This window comes from Macrobrachium rosenbergii, chromosome 27 (assembly GCF_040412425.1).
Source record: "Macrobrachium rosenbergii isolate ZJJX-2024 chromosome 27, ASM4041242v1, whole genome shotgun sequence".
NCBI lineage: Eukaryota > Metazoa > Arthropoda > Malacostraca > Decapoda > Palaemonidae > Macrobrachium > Macrobrachium rosenbergii.
In genome coordinates this window covers 22,782,037-22,797,795 of record NC_089767.1, presented here as the reverse complement: position 1 = coordinate 22,797,795, position 15,759 = coordinate 22,782,037, and the positions used below count along the sequence as shown (strand labels likewise).

Sequence of the window (15,759 nt, the reverse complement as noted above, 5' to 3'; positions counted from 1 at the left end):
TTGTGCCAGGGAGGTAACTCTCTCGGAACTTCTGACAGCAGAAACAGCAGGTCTGGGAACCATTCTGCCTGTGGCCACAGAGGAGCTACCAAAGTCATCTAGATATTCTGGGACCTCATTACTCTGTTCAGGACCTGGTGAATCTGACAAAACGAAGGGAAATCATATACGTCCAACTTGTCCCACGAATGTTGCAGGGCGCCTTCCACCTCTGCAGCCGTGTCTGGCACCACTGAACAATAGACTTGCAGTTTTGCATTGTACCTTGTTGAGAAGAGATGAGATCACAGGTCTCCCCCACAAGAGAAACAGCCTGTCCGCCACCTCCTGATACAGCGACCACTCCGCTCCCAGAATCTGTTTCCAACAGCTTAACTTGTCTGCTACCACATTCCTTTTTCCTGGAATGTATCTGGCCCTGATCTCCACTGAACTGTCTACAGCCCATGATGCAGTTGGACTCATAATGTGAAGCTGTGAGAAAGCAGCAGAGAGGGCTACAGAGGTTGATAAACTAGCAAGACCTCAAACGTTTGGTTTGTTGGTTTGTTTATGAGATGAAGAGAGAGGAGCAGCCTAGGTGGAAAACATTAAATTGACAAGACAGACCATTAAAAAACCTTAGACAACAATGAAGAATGGATTTTGAAGAACCGAACCACATGGGAATTAAAGATAAAATCAACAAGTAAAAGAAAATGAAGGAAACTTCAGTCATCTAATGCCTAAATGGAAAAACTTGACACAATGTGAATGATGACATGTAAATTACAGATGTGGAAGTTCTTCCATAGTAATATTTTACATGATACACACACTTATTACCTTAACATAGGCCATGTCGCAGGTAATTAACTGGTCCCCAGCTCAAAGCGGATGGTACTAAAAGTTTTCCTTAGTATCTCTTGTGCTCCAGAAGTGTTGCTGCCTCTGCTTTTTCTTCATCTGTTCCCTTATGGTATGGTCTCTTCTCATACAGCTGTTCAATTTCAGCTTTATCTGTTTCATGTAAAATTCATGAGTGCAATTCCAATGACCACTTGATTTTATGGAAAAGTTTTTATTCCAACCTCATCTCTAGGTGCGTTGGAAGAAGGAACTCTATTTTAAAACAAAACTAAAGTTGCTGATGAGGATGAACAGCACATTTAAAATCCTCCTGTTATCAAATTAAGGTCAATTATTAATTCAAAAGTATAATTTGGAAACTTTTTCATGCAACAAAATTATGTCATGCAACAAAATTATGACATCACAAAAAGTCCTCCTTTTGACTTGAAGCTTCCCTTGTTGTATTGATATTCTGCATACTTAAAAGGTAAGTGTATTTCAGTCTGTATGCCAGAGGTCACCTTATATCCAAATGTGCATTTACCAATCACCAGGATGTACGGTAGGTCACACAATTCCAAGCATCAAAAGTTTACTTAAACATACATGTGTACCACTTAATTTATGCACAGTAAGCATGATCTAATCTCCTGAACAGTACATTATATTTCTCTAACTTGTCATCAGAGTCAAAGAAGCTTTACTCAAACCTATGCCCCATCTATGACATGAATATAGTGTTGAGACTGTATTGCTATGCTATGAACCTTGTATGAAGGGTGGTAAAAATGGTTATCCTGAAGTTGTGACACATGCTAGTTACAACTGGGCCAAAATCCTTTAATACGTCACCACTGCTAGGTTTCTACATGTAAAAGCCACCAACCAGCAGACAAAATGATAAACTAAGAGTAAATAACAAATGCAAAGGATAAAATTTCAGGAAACTAACTACAGCATTGATTAGAAAAAAAATAATAATTTCATGCCTCCCTGGAGCTTCCACTGCGAGATAGTGATATCTAAGACAGCACTCTTATCCCAAGATATATCAGTAGGGTTTATATCCAGTCTCAGGGACTGCTCATTTAGTGGTGAGTGAAATTGGGAGTAAAGGTTTTAAAGGTCTAAAAGGAAGAAAACCTCTTAGTTGCACTATGAAACAATTGTTAGAAGAGGATGGAAAATAAGATGGAAGAAAGACACTAATAGATAATGTGAACAACGGTACTACAGAAGAAATGAAAGGAGTTGCAGTTAGAGGCCAAAAGGATGCTGCAAAGAACCTTAAGTAATGCCTACAGTGCATCATGTGAGGTGCACTGACGGTACTACCCCTACAAGGCCAGTCTCAGGGTTCCCAGTTTTACAACTGTACACATACATTTTACAATAAGTCAGTCTGAGCTTAGATATACTGCACCTGTACGGATTCCTCATTTAACAGTACAGTATATGGAGTATGCAAGAATCCTCCAACCCATGACTGATCTTGTAGCAGGGTAAGGGGGGGCGTGCTGCTTTATTCTTCATAGTTCTGTTGACCGTGGAAAAAAATGGAGTTTTTTAAACAAGCAAAAACTGACAAAATAATGGTATGCATCCCAAAAACAAAGAAATACTGTACAGTAAATAGAAAATGGCAGAGAACTTAATACAGTCAAAAAATCTAAAAAATTTAAGACAACCATCAAAAATTATTTCATAGAAATAACCATAGCCATCATTTAATGTACTATCCAATGAAGCCTCCATGGACTCTGCCATATTAATGGATAGGGTGAATTTAAAAATGGCCTCAGGTGAGAAAATTCATTGCTGTTAAGCATGAAAAGCATTAACAATACTTTATTAGCAACCAAGTGATAACCCCTTATATAATACATGAAGTTTTCATAATAAAACTAATATTGTAATACTTACCTGAACACCTGAGTTCGCCCTTAATCCCACTAGCCCAAACAACTCTCAATTACCAATCCACTATTGGGAATTTTAACTGCCAGCATTACCAACGCTGCAGGTAAAATCTTGTCACTTGAGTTACCATAACAAATGGTTGGCAACGCTGACACAGGTGTGCAGCGACAGTCCCACTTTTGTCAATTGCTTTATTCAAGGTCAAAATTGATGTGGGGAAAGGAGGGTGGGAATCATTCAGGTGTTCAGGGAAGTATTACAATATTAGTTTTATTATGAAAACTTCATATTGCATTACACTCCCTGAACACCTGAATTTGCCCGATTAACAACATTTAGAGGAGGAGGGATCAATTCTATTGAACACCTTTTGACAACCGCAGAGATGGTAGCTCACCAATCTGCTCTGCATAAAATATCCATTTAGTAATACACTCATCATATCAATCAATGCTTTCAGTAAAGAGACAGTTGGAGAGTACTTTGATTGACAGTCAGGTCAGTACTCTTAGTCCGTCGACCTCCCATGTGGCTCTTCAGAACTTCTCATGTATGGAGGAGAATGAGGCAGAGTGCAGAGCCGCTGGCCCTCCGGGAGAACCATCTAAGTTTGCGGACCACCCCATTTTTACAACTGCAGAGATGGCAGCTTACCAATCTGCTCTGCATAGGATATCTATTTAGTTATACACTAACCTTATCAATCGATGCTTTTGGTGACGAGACATGCTGGAGAGTACTTTGATCATCCGTCAGGTCCATACTGTCTCGGTCCATCGACCTCCCATGTGGTTCTTCAGAACCTCTCATGTACGGAGGAGTACGGTGAACCTCCCATGTGGCTATTCATAGCCTCTCATGTATGGAGGGAAATGGAGCAGTGTGCCGAGCCACTAACCCTCTGCCATCCAGGTGCGGATAGTCTGATGACCGACAAGCAAAGAAGTATCTCAGCACCGACAAAAGAGCCTACCCTACTAGAGCACCCCCTTGGACTCTCGTAGGGAAACTATCAAAGACTAAGATACTTAAAACGTACTAAAACTAAGTTCATGTGATTATACTATCACTGTTGCCTTAGGATTCTAGAGACTAAAAGGAATTTCTCTATCTGGTTAACCTAAGAATCTCCTCACTAAGTGAATACAACCTCAGCTAAATGAACACACACTAGATAATAGACTTTGCCGCTACACGTGGACTAAGAGAATAACCCTCCGAACCTCCGCACTAAGCAAATACCACCTCAGCTAAATGAATGCACGCTAGATAGTAGACTTTGCCACTACACGCTATGAACTGAATCGAACGCCTCTTAAGTAAAGGAAGTAAACACTGAGATGGACTTCCAAGTAGCTGCCTCCAGAATAAAAGTCAATGAATAATTCCTCAGAAAGGAAGATGAAGTGGACAAACTCCGAATACTGTGCGGTCGGGAAAATACAGAGCTGAAGATGACGAAGAAGAAGCATGGGAAATCATCTCCCTCCCAAAGTAACTAATAGCATTCTTGAAATCACCTCCCTCCGAAAGTAACTAATAGCATTCTTTGACAGTGGACGGGAAGGATTCCGCAGAGACAAGGAGTGCATGCGGAAGCCGACAGAGTTTCTCAACCTTTGATAAATAGACTTTAATGCTCGTACCAGACATAAAGATATCTCCGCTGAATCACCAGTAACGAACACTTGCAGCTAAGGAACTTTAAAAGAACGAGGCAGAGTTTTAACCTCTGACTCTGTCTTCGCCACAAATTCTGGAAGACAGACAAATACGTATCATTTCTCGCATAGGAACCCAACCTAGAAACTGCCTCTCGCCCAACCCCCTAGCTGAAGCTAAAGCCGTAAGAAAAAGCAACTTCTTAGTCAGTGTCTTAACATTATAGCTTCAATGGGTTCAAAAGCAGGGGAACGCACGGAAAATATTGAAATACTTCTGACAAGTCCCACGGAGGGGCCCGAGTCGGCATGACAAGATGTTCAATTTTAAAAGAATGTAATAAATCATCAATTATCTTACTACTAGAGATTTCAGGAAAGTGGAAACTAATTGTACCGCTAATCACTGAGCGGTAGTCAGCAACAGCCGAATACGAAAGACCCTTGACTTTCCGAAGCAATAAAAGAAAATCGGCTATTTTGGCTATGGAAGGTCTAGAGATGGAATGACCTTCCTTACAACACTTACTTCTATACCTTGTCCAGCTAAACCTGGTAAGGCTTATGGGTTGACTTTCTCAAGCTGAAAAAGAGCTGTCTAGCCACCGCTTTATGGAGTCAGGACTATCTAGCTGCTCTCTCTACAGTCGCCGTGCAGCTAGGTGTAGCACGAAGGTTTGGATGATAATGGTGAGAGTGCGGTCGTCTGAGAAGAACTTTCGCCTGGGTAGGGACATTGGAACTTCCGTAAGGAACGCTAGGAGTTCCGGAAACCAAGCGCATTAGGGCGAGCAGGGAGCCATTAGAATCATAGACGTCTTGACCCTCTCCTGCAATTTCCTTATTACCTGATGAATGAGACCAGATGGAGGAAAGGCATACACCTGCATGTGATTCCAATTTGTAAGGTCACATCAGTGCCTGTCGACATGGGGACTACCATTGGTGAGAAATAAACTGGAAGATGATGGTTTAATCACGTCGCGAATAAGTCCACAGTTGCTGGCCACTTCCAGAGAACCTGACATATTACTTCCAGAGCCAAGTCCACTCTCCCCCCCTCAATACCTGACGGGAGCGACTTGGCCGATCAGCCAGTAGGCTGAGACTCCCCGATACAAATTGGGGAAGAAGAGACACTTTTCTTTCTTTGCACCCTCTCAGGACTCTCTGTGCAATAGTATTTAGTTCTGTTGAGCCTGTTCCTGCAACCTCCCCCCAAGTTCTTCAGATACGACACGGCAATTACGCTGTCGCTAAACATAGTCACTACTCTGTTGCGCAGTAAGACTGAAAACAACTGAGGGCTTCCTTTACAGCCTTGATTTCCCAAAGATTTATCGACTCCTCTCGTTCCTAAACACCCCCCAGAGGCCCTAAGCCTGGGTTTCCTCCAAGGTTGCTCCCCAACCTTGATCTGAGGCATCTGTGTACAAATGAACGCCAGGAAGAGGGGAGTCGATAGACCTTCCCCTTGTCAGATGTACTTCTTCTGACCACCACACACGATCCGACAGGCAAGAATCGCTCCCGACTATAACTGCGTTCTCGTTGCGGAAGTTCCAGATTCCTGAGACATACCTGAAGAGTGTGCATCCGGAGACAAGACCCTAAAATTAAAAGAGGGAGAGACATTCTCCCTAAGAGGTTTCTCCAAACTGGTACCAGCCATTCCCTGCTGGACAGGAACCCTTCTACCTGCTGAAGGACCTACTGGATCCTCTCCAGAGGGAAAACCCTCAAAGGAAGAGAGAGAATCCTCCTACCTGAATAGGTTACAAATTCCATAAGAATTCCCTTGCTCTTACTAGCTCCTCTAGAGAGGAGGCAAGGATCAACCAATCGTCTAGATACCTCAACACTCTGTACCCTCGACGATGCCTAATTGCTGACATCGGAGACATGAGTTAGAAGCAACCATGTTCGTCATACTGGCTACGTCATCATCCTTAAACAAAGAATTAGCTAATGCTAAGGTGTTCTAAGCAATCCCTCTTATGAACATCCGGATACTGAGGGGAAAGATAACCAAAATAGAAATTTTGACTTTTCTGCTCCAAATGTCGCAGACAAAGCCAAAGCATTTGCCTGGTGAGCCAGAACCCTCAAGATAAATTTGTTAGGCTGCAAACAGCCACAGAGCCGAAGGGACATAACTGTCACTCTTTTAGAACCCCATTACAGTAAACCTGACAGCATCCAGAGAGAGTGCGAAGGAGCCTCAGTCTGCAACCTGACACCTGCCGAAGGGTTACCTTGAAATGCATAAATCGTCTTACATGGAGAGAGAAGAGAAGAGTCCTGTCTATTAGAAGCCACTACCGACGCTAAATGACCGTCCTCCTCCAAAGCCTGTCTAACCCCATCGAACCAAACAAGCCAACAAGAAAAAGAGGCAGGAGCTAGCTTAGTGGCATAAAAAGCCTAAAAACAAAAAGGACTGAATTGACGAAATCGGGAGGTCCGGAGCTCTTGCTTGAGGGTATGAAGGAGTAACCTACTCAAGCACGCGTCCGTAATCTTTACTGCTGGCAAGAGCACATTCTAAGTCAGCCAGAATCTCCTGCACCTCCAGATAAGAATCCTGTTCCGCAATGTCCTAATGGTCTAAGACCAACGAAGGAGGAGGAACTGAACAAAACCCGGACAATGATGAAGAGTCCGCAAGCAGACCACCCTAACTAGAATGCTGAGCACCCACACCTAATCGGGTACCCGGAGCTGAATCCGCATAGTTGAACCCGCCGGGAAGAAGAGAAGGCTGAACCGAGAGAAACCCGGAGCTGATTCCCCATTATTACCAAGGGGAAGACGAGTGAGAGTAGCCAAATCCACATTGCTAAACCCTGGGGAAGGATGCACAAACGATACTGCTTGCGGAGGGATGGAAGACGATGAAGAAGGAGGGAAAATGAAAGAGGTAGAAGCTAGCCTCAGAGTTACTGCCGCGGGAAATGCAGGCGAACTGGAAGGGACAGGCAAATGCTGTGAAATACCTGATACTGCCGGAACAGCCGCTTAAAGCGCAAGCAAGGGGTTGTGCATACCCAAAAGGATGGAACATGAAATGCCTGCAGCCAAATTCTGCCGAAACTCTGTTTTCACCTGTCAGAAAGCTCCTCCTACCGGAGAAGACTGTACTGAGGAAGGAAAGGCGAGAGGCAGCGGAATAGCAGAGCCATAAAAAAAAGTTACCTGAGAGGAGGAAAGCCAAAGTTGAAAAAGGAGGGAAAATGGAAGATGCAGAAGCTGCAGGAAAGACCAAAGCAGAAGAAGAAGAGACCGAAGAGGAGACTGAAAAAGGAGCAACAGAGAATGTGGGAGTAGGAGATGAAGCGACAGATAACCCAGAAGAAAACTTAGCACGAAAGGACAGAAGGTACACTGAATCCGCCCCCCTTCGATAATTCTGAAACATATCCAACATAAATTCTGGACATTACTGTGTCACATACTCTCTAATGTTAGAGAAATCATTCAAAAAAAAAAAAAACCCTCTCACCATAGGTCTGTACCCATCGAAAGACCCAGCAAATCCACCTTATATTCTGCCACATCCAATTGCAGGTCCCGCAAGCTACTTTTAGAAGCCAAAAGGACACCCCAGAATCCGCCTTACTAGATGGAGGAGTAGAAAACACAGAGAAGGGGGAAACTACAGTAGAAGATTCAGAAACAGTCGGAAGTGAGTCAGGAGCTAGGGCAGAAGGATGCTGCACCACCGGAACTGAAATATTGACTTGAGACTAAGCCAGACCGAAAAGAAGCGATGAAGGCAAAACTCTTGATAGAGCACAAAAGCCACTCGAACTCGAAACCGGAACCCGTCCAGGAGAACAACTTTGCACCCTTAATACCTTCTCCTCACTACCTAACCCAGACCTATCCTCCTTTATCACACCTAGATCTTGATCCTGACTAACATTATCAACATTACATTCATCAATACTACAAGGGGGTTGGGGGATCCTTCACTGCCTGCTCCCCGTCGAGGGGGCAGGCAGACCCTACCCACTCGGAGGTTTGCGGTTCTGCCATTACCCTCAGCACCCGTTAGGGCTGGTTCTGGAAGAGGCAGGGGAGCTGAAAAGGAAGAAGGATTAGACATCCTAACACTACTACTATCCCTATCTAAGAAATGTTGAAGACTAGCCATTAAATTTTCCATACTATTTGCAATCCTATCCTCTATCTGTTTGACTACCTCTGAACTTGCTAAATCCATCAACTGATCTGTAGCAGAAGTCTGAGACACCTGAGGCAACGAGAATCTGACCGACGTCTGCTGCCCTTACTAGCCAAAGACTGGCGACAACGAATGTAATCCTCCATATCCTGTGCCTTCCAATCGGAACATTCATCACAATGAGTCTGCACATCACACTTAACCTTCCTACATACCTGACAGAATGTCTATCGTGTCTCAAGGTACTCATCCGTCTCTGGAAGGAAGAAGTGATGAACTCCAGCATCCACAGTTGTAGGGGCAGTCGAGGTCAATGTCAAAGCCAAAGGCGTGGTAGTAGAAGGTGAAGGAGTCCAAGATGACCAATCGAGACCGGGAACCAGCGAGTCCAATTCTAAAAGATGTTCCACACTGAAGATATCCAGAAAAACCAGGAGAAAAAACCAGTAAATACAATCCAGTTCTTCACCAGAGGTCCAAAATACAAAGAGAAGTCAGACAATAGGATTAAAACCTCGCACTTCAGAAGGAAACAACCTTCCAGCAGCGTGAACAAAAAGCAATTGACAAAAGTGGGAATGTCAGCGCACACCTGTCAGTGTTGCCAACCATTTGTTATGGTAGCTCAAGTGACAAGATTTTACCTGCAGCGTTGGTAACGCTGGCTGTTAAAATTCCCAATAGTGGATTGGTAACTGAGAGTTGTTCGGGACAGTGGGATTAAGAGCGAATTCAGGTGTTCAGGGAGTGTATTGCAATACCTAATTTGATCAGGCTTCATTCTTATTCAACTAAATTGAACTGAATGTCTGAAAAAAATATTTGGGCCGCACTCTTAAAAATTTTGTTTACACATTGACAATCTTTAATGTGACATTTCAATCCTTATTCGATTCATTTCCAACATAAAATATGCAAGTATTGATCCCTTGACTATCATGATAAGATCAGGCTATGCCTATTCAATGCCCTAATGTCCCAGTTCAAGATTTTTGTAATTTCCTTTGGAAAACTTCTAACCTTACTCAAAATACTTAAATAATGTTGTTTCCACAATCCTAACTTGAATTAACATTACATAAATCGGATCTTTCCTAGATAGTGATCCCCAAGGGTTTTCAGAGGTCATTATCTAGGACTACTATTTCTTGGGGTCATTATCTTTATGATATTTACAGTCTTTTGTATATGTTTTTACGGTAATCCTCAAAGGGTTTGTACTAAACATGCCACAATGGTAGATACATACCAGATTAAAACCCCTAGGGTCACTATCTAGGAAAGATCCCATAAATCTTATCAAGGCCCACAGCTGATGATCTGGTATTCATAATTCCAACTAGCCTATTACAGGTCACACACTTATAGCTCCATCAAGCATCCTTGTTTACGAATTGCTTGAAAAACTGGCTTCAGTTCTTGATCATGGCTCCTTTGATACAGACGCCTAACTCTCGTTCCTTGAATTACTTTGGGTGATACGAAATTTTGTTCTGATGTTTTGAGAGTTTCTTACTACCAATTCTGTAACAAATTACTATTTTACAATTATTGAGAACTACAGAGGGAAAACAGGGTTCTGAGTGGGGGAAATTACATGAGTGAAATGCAAGGATGTAACCCAACATTCCCATGATACTTCTGCATGTTCTGATTAAGGTAAGATTTAGTGAAGATATTTTAAGTGATACCACACACTTAGTAAGTTAAGAGCTGGCGTCATTGACTTGATTAAGTTGTATGTGACTGCTTAAGCTGCAACCCTATTAGTTTCAATTTACAGTGCCCTAAGTTAGGTTACAAGTGGGGGGTCCAAGTACTCCCAGGCCAGGTAAGATACAGCACCCAAAGTTAGATTAGGTCGTAATCATGACGCTTACTGTTTTTTAATGCCATAAGTTAGGTTAGGTGGGGTGCCTGGTGAGGGCAAAGGCTCCTTGGCTAAGTAAGGGCTATGTGCCTTGGGCTTAAGCTAGGTTTGATACATCCTTGCATTTCACTGCTTCTCAAACCCAAAAACCCTGCTTTCCCATTATAGTTCCCCTTCATTGCCTATGGGGGAGGGGGGTTCTAGTATATCTAAAGCTACCCTATTTGCTAACAAAATGAACATCAAAAATAAGTAAAACTGAGGATCACTACCACACCCCTATGGTTTGGTAACTACCAGTTTAAATGCAAAATGGTCACTATGTTTAGTGGCAGCCCCTTGGGGTTGTATATAAAATCATGAGAGCATACAATAACATATGTCATGAACCTGAAAAAAGACAAATATAAACAGGTCAATGTATAATCAGGTCAGTGACTGATGGGAGCCAGATTGCAGTATGGTCTTCAGTTTTACCTCATAAAAGTAAGCATGCTATTCCTTTACTAAATAACTATTTTTTTCTCCTGCAATGAAAGTTGCCTTCATGAGGAGTTTCCCAAACCTTGGCAGCTGATAACAATGACAAGGCATCAAACTAATTGGTAACTCTACAGTTTACGGGTCCAAATTCACTGTTCCCTCATGTGTGTTTAAATGTTCTTTCCTATTTTCAATTTCTTTCGATAGATCTGCAAACAAGTATATTTGCTAAAAAATGAGCTGTTTATCTGCTGACAGAAGCAGAGATCGTAAAAAAAACAAAGGGAATAAATCTATGCACTTCACACGAAATGTGTAGTGTCCCCGCAACTGTGTACACTTAGGAACCAAGAACCAGGTAGGAACCTGGCATGGGCTCTTGCTCTTCAGCAGTCACTTTTTGACGAGTCTGAAAAAATGAGCAGTTTAGCCTATCTGCTTACAGAAGCAGAGATTTACGATTCGATAAAACTTTACTTTAATTGCGCTGCCTGATTCCCGGCAGTCATCGCCCGGGGACAGGTTCCTCATACATAAATAGATATAACCATTTCCTATAATGCTAGGTCCTGACCTAACCAAATCTTACCTACCTAACCTAACTCTGGGCGTCCTGCCCTGACCTGGCTGGGGGGAGGGGGCAAAAAGGCTGTAACCTGTCCCAGTCAGCGACTGGTGGGAATCAGGCTGCGCAACCAAGTAAAGTTTTACCTACAATTTATCAAAATTCTATGGTCCGCATCCCCTAAGACCTGTTTTTATTTACATTCCCCTTTACTCCCCTTGGTTTTTACAATCTCTGTTTATGTAAGCAGATAATCTGCTCATTTTTTATTGTTTTCCATGATTCAATAGATATTTGATAAATCTGTGTGCTGACCTTAGGTAATGCAGTGAATTTGGGGTAATTTTTCGGAAGACTCCAGCCAGCCATTTCCAAAGGTGCCAGCTAGCCATTTTTGCATGAAAAACCATTTTGGATTTTTCATGCAAAAATGGCCAGAAATGATAAGGTAGTAAAAGAACCTAAAAATACCAACCTAACGTAAACTAGAGGTGTTTACTGGTTACAATTTTGCAGTATTAGTTATGGAGGGGGCTGGTATTGTCTTACCTTACAAGTCCTTATTTTTCTCTGCTATTAGGCATTTGCGAAGGTTATGTATTGAGAAGAAGTTTTTTGTTTTGATGTGATTTACCAAAGAAAAATATAAATTATAAAGCGGGAGGTGGCTGCAGTCTAACGAAAAATAACCGAATTTGGACCCATAAACTGTAGGATTACCAACCAATGTTAATTTATGATAAGTTTATAATTACTTAGGGTAATTCTATATATTAGCTCCACACCTGTTTTTACATTTTTAACTGGTTTCTTCTGTATTTTTATTGGTTCTGATACTGGCGGTGCATCGTTTGTTGTCGGCCAAATGGAATGTCCCTTCGCCGTGTTTAGTACTGGCCCGGGGGGGTTGGGTACCCATATGTTAACAAGTTATTGCACTTGCCAGACAAGATATGAATCGTTAGAAACAGATGTACCCGTGCTGTCTTGTGAAGATCGCGTATGGAAACCCCTTGCTGGATGGACTTCGGGGGTTAATTACAGGTTAATTAGACTCGAGCGCCAAAAATGAAAGGTAAATTCATAATTAGCAACCAAAAAACTGTAGAAAAAGTAAAGTTATAGTGCCGTCGGCGACGCGGAGCCACCCTACTGTTCTACCTTACTTTGCATCAGTAGCATGACCTAACCTATAACAGGTGTGAGCTATACTCATGCTACAGTTATGACAAGGTTTGACTAGGCTAACCCTAATGTAAAACCCGAGTCCCGCCCGTCACCAAAATGGGTAGGTTCCTCACACACAGACATAACCTTTAATGTAGAGCTAGGTCCTGACCTAACTTGATCTTACCTACCTAACGTAACTTAAGGTGATGTGCCTTGACCTGGCCTGGGGGTGGGGGTTTCGCCCCCACTGAACCCCCCAAAAAAGGCAGTGACCTGGCGGCAATCAATCTACACAGCTAAGGTAAAGTTTTTCCGATAACTAATCTTGGAATGCCACTTGGAAGCATGAAACTAGGCTGTTAAGATAGCTTGCCATCCAGCTAGGCTATTGCCTAAGCTAGCCTAATAGCCTTGGCTTGGCTTGGCTTGGATAGCATGCATGTAACGGTTTAAAAGCAGGACAGACCGCCTATATAACACACTTTTTTCTGGTTACGTTTATGTACTGCTTAAATCTGCCAAATATACATATTCATAAACTCCTACTGTACCTGGATGAGACATAATCTTATTGATGAAGAGCTGCTGTAAACCTTCACAGACGTTAATATGGTCGCTAGACCTAATGGAGTGATGGACTTGGAACTTTGGAAGTTGGAAGTTTGGAACTGGAAGAGAAAGTCACGTGAACCATGTTCCAGTAAGTTGGAAGTTTGGAACTGGAAGAGAAAGTCACGTGACCCATGTTCCAGTAATGTCCAGACATTTCAACAATATTTCAGACCATTTTTCATTGATTTCAATACGTTTAAAAAGGCAGTAACAGGAATGCACTGCATAAGAATCTTTCTCAAATACTTAAACTTACCACAGTCTCCTTAGAAAAGCAGTGTTTGACTAGGCCTTAACTGACTTCAAGAGAGAGAGAGAGAGAGAGAGAGAGAGAGAGAGAGAGAGAGAGACGTACAACATAATAGAGACACACAACATAATATCGAAGGATTCAGCTTCCTGCATAGCAAAATTTAATGTTCCGGAAAGCTGTATTACAATGTTTTATTTCAGCCTCAGCTCCAGTAAGCAGTTTAGTTTTAATCAAATAAAGCAACCAATGTCACCTCCGATCTCATACTTTTTTTTCCCCCTCTGGATTTAACGGGTATATGATTTATTTGGGTTCTTTGGCTGCCATTTCGAGAAATCAAGGTGTCGTACTTATAGATGTACATTTGTTGGAAAAATTTTTTCCTGTAAAATTAATTGTACCACAAATGCTATTTTATTGTCCCTGTTTTCCATTGCAGCCTTTCCCAGGCCTTCCTTGCCTATTACATCCTCCAAATCTTCATTGCTCCAGCCAATTTTTGCATCCATATCGCCAACATCCGTTCTCATATCTCTTTCTGATAGTTCATCTATAGCATTCAGCAGTTCTATGTAAAATTCATCCTGTTTCTTCGGATAATACATTCGTTGGTGCGTAGCACACTATAATACTCAGTATAAGATATCTGACTTTAAATCTTGCCAGCAGTAATAGGCCTATACGGCTCACTGCTTTCCAATCAAACACTTCCTCTTCTGAATTTGGTGTAAAAATCATGCCTATTCGCTCTTTCCCAATCCCATCTGTTCTCCCTGAATAAATATATATATTAATCGTATCCAGTCACCCTTTTTGCCATTCCTTTACACATTGATTCACAAACCGCTAAGACGGTCGGTCTATGTATCTAGAATTAATTTTCTACCTGGGAGATAACTTTCAAAAGTTACCGTCCAGCCGACTAAAAGTGTAAAGCTGCGTGAGTCTTCATAAATAGTAAGCATTAAAATGTCTCATAGCCTACTGGCTATTTGTAATGTTCCCATCAATTACCTATCATTAGTTTTACCAGTTTTGCTTGCAGACTAATTTAGACAAATTATATTTCATACGCTTAATTCGGCGATACCTGTTGTGAATTTTCTCCCACGACTGGGAGGGTTCTTGTAAAGTCCCCGCTCAACGGGTTCTCTATGATGAACATCCCGTTTTCTGCGGCGCCGTCACATGCGACCTAAGGTCGGACGAACACAATCTTATTATCATTATTGTGAACTGTATATTTATTACCTGTTCATTTGCCCTTGTGCCACGTATATGTGTCAGAGTATTTTTATGTCCAACCAGCTATTGTTTATCATCATGTTTTCTGTATGTAGGCTACCTGCCCTGTTTTGTGTAGAGAAATAGTTTGACCTCGGGTCACTTGTGAACCGGCTCTTTACTGCATAAACAACTTGGCTAAGAAAGTGACGACACTGAATGCGACCGGTTTACCTCTGTGATGTGCCCTCCCGAGAAAGAGACGAATATCTCTCTCTGCATGTCTCGTTGCCACTTCGGTTCCCATTCAAAACTTCTACATTGGTTAATTAATCAAAATTTGTATTTGAATCACTTAAAAGAGAACCCTTCTTATACTGTTTACACGGCAATCTGCCTGACATGAATAATACTCGATCATATTTACAGAAAAATGAGAACCACGAACTCGGCCACCTATTTCCCACTCTCCCTCGCTTATACTGAACGTTGTGAAGGATTGTAAAAAAACCGATCCAACTTTTCACGACAATACCTGCCCTCAAACGCAACTGTACTTTCTATTTTTTTTTTTTTAGATTTAACAGTTACTATTAGGCCTAATAATGCCGCCAGTATCCGGTGAAATCAAGTTTTATCATTTCACAGTCGTCCGTATATTCTACTACACAGGTAATCCGGGTGATACCAACTGCTGTCTCTGCAGGTAGAATTTATATCTGCTAATGCAACTACAGTTTATACTTTCGGATTGGTCGCCATCACTGTATTATAATCAAAACTACTTATCATGCCCATTGTATATTTTATGGATTAATGGAATCTTACAATCATATAAAATCATGAATATAATTATAGTTATAGTCCTCATCATATAGAATTATAATACCCACGGCTCTAACTTCCACGGGGCGAGCGAGCGAAAGAGGAACGGGAAAAAAATTATAAATAAAAAACTGTAAGAACCAAGGTGAACATAAGAAC

The 15,759-nt window shown here is 41.9% G+C and overlaps 1 long non-coding RNA gene across 1 annotated transcript; it reads right to left on the bottom strand.

Moving 5' to 3' along the window:
• Positions 1-408: 408 nt before the first annotated feature.
• Positions 409-13,590, bottom strand: LOC136853492 (uncharacterized). The gene is made up of 3 exons (XR_010857478.1): positions 13,238-13,590; positions 2,255-2,368; positions 409-999 (listed from the first exon to the last, which is right to left on the bottom strand). It is a non-coding gene; the product is annotated as an uncharacterized lncRNA (long non-coding RNA).
• Between the last annotated feature and the right edge of the window lie 2,169 nt (positions 13,591-15,759).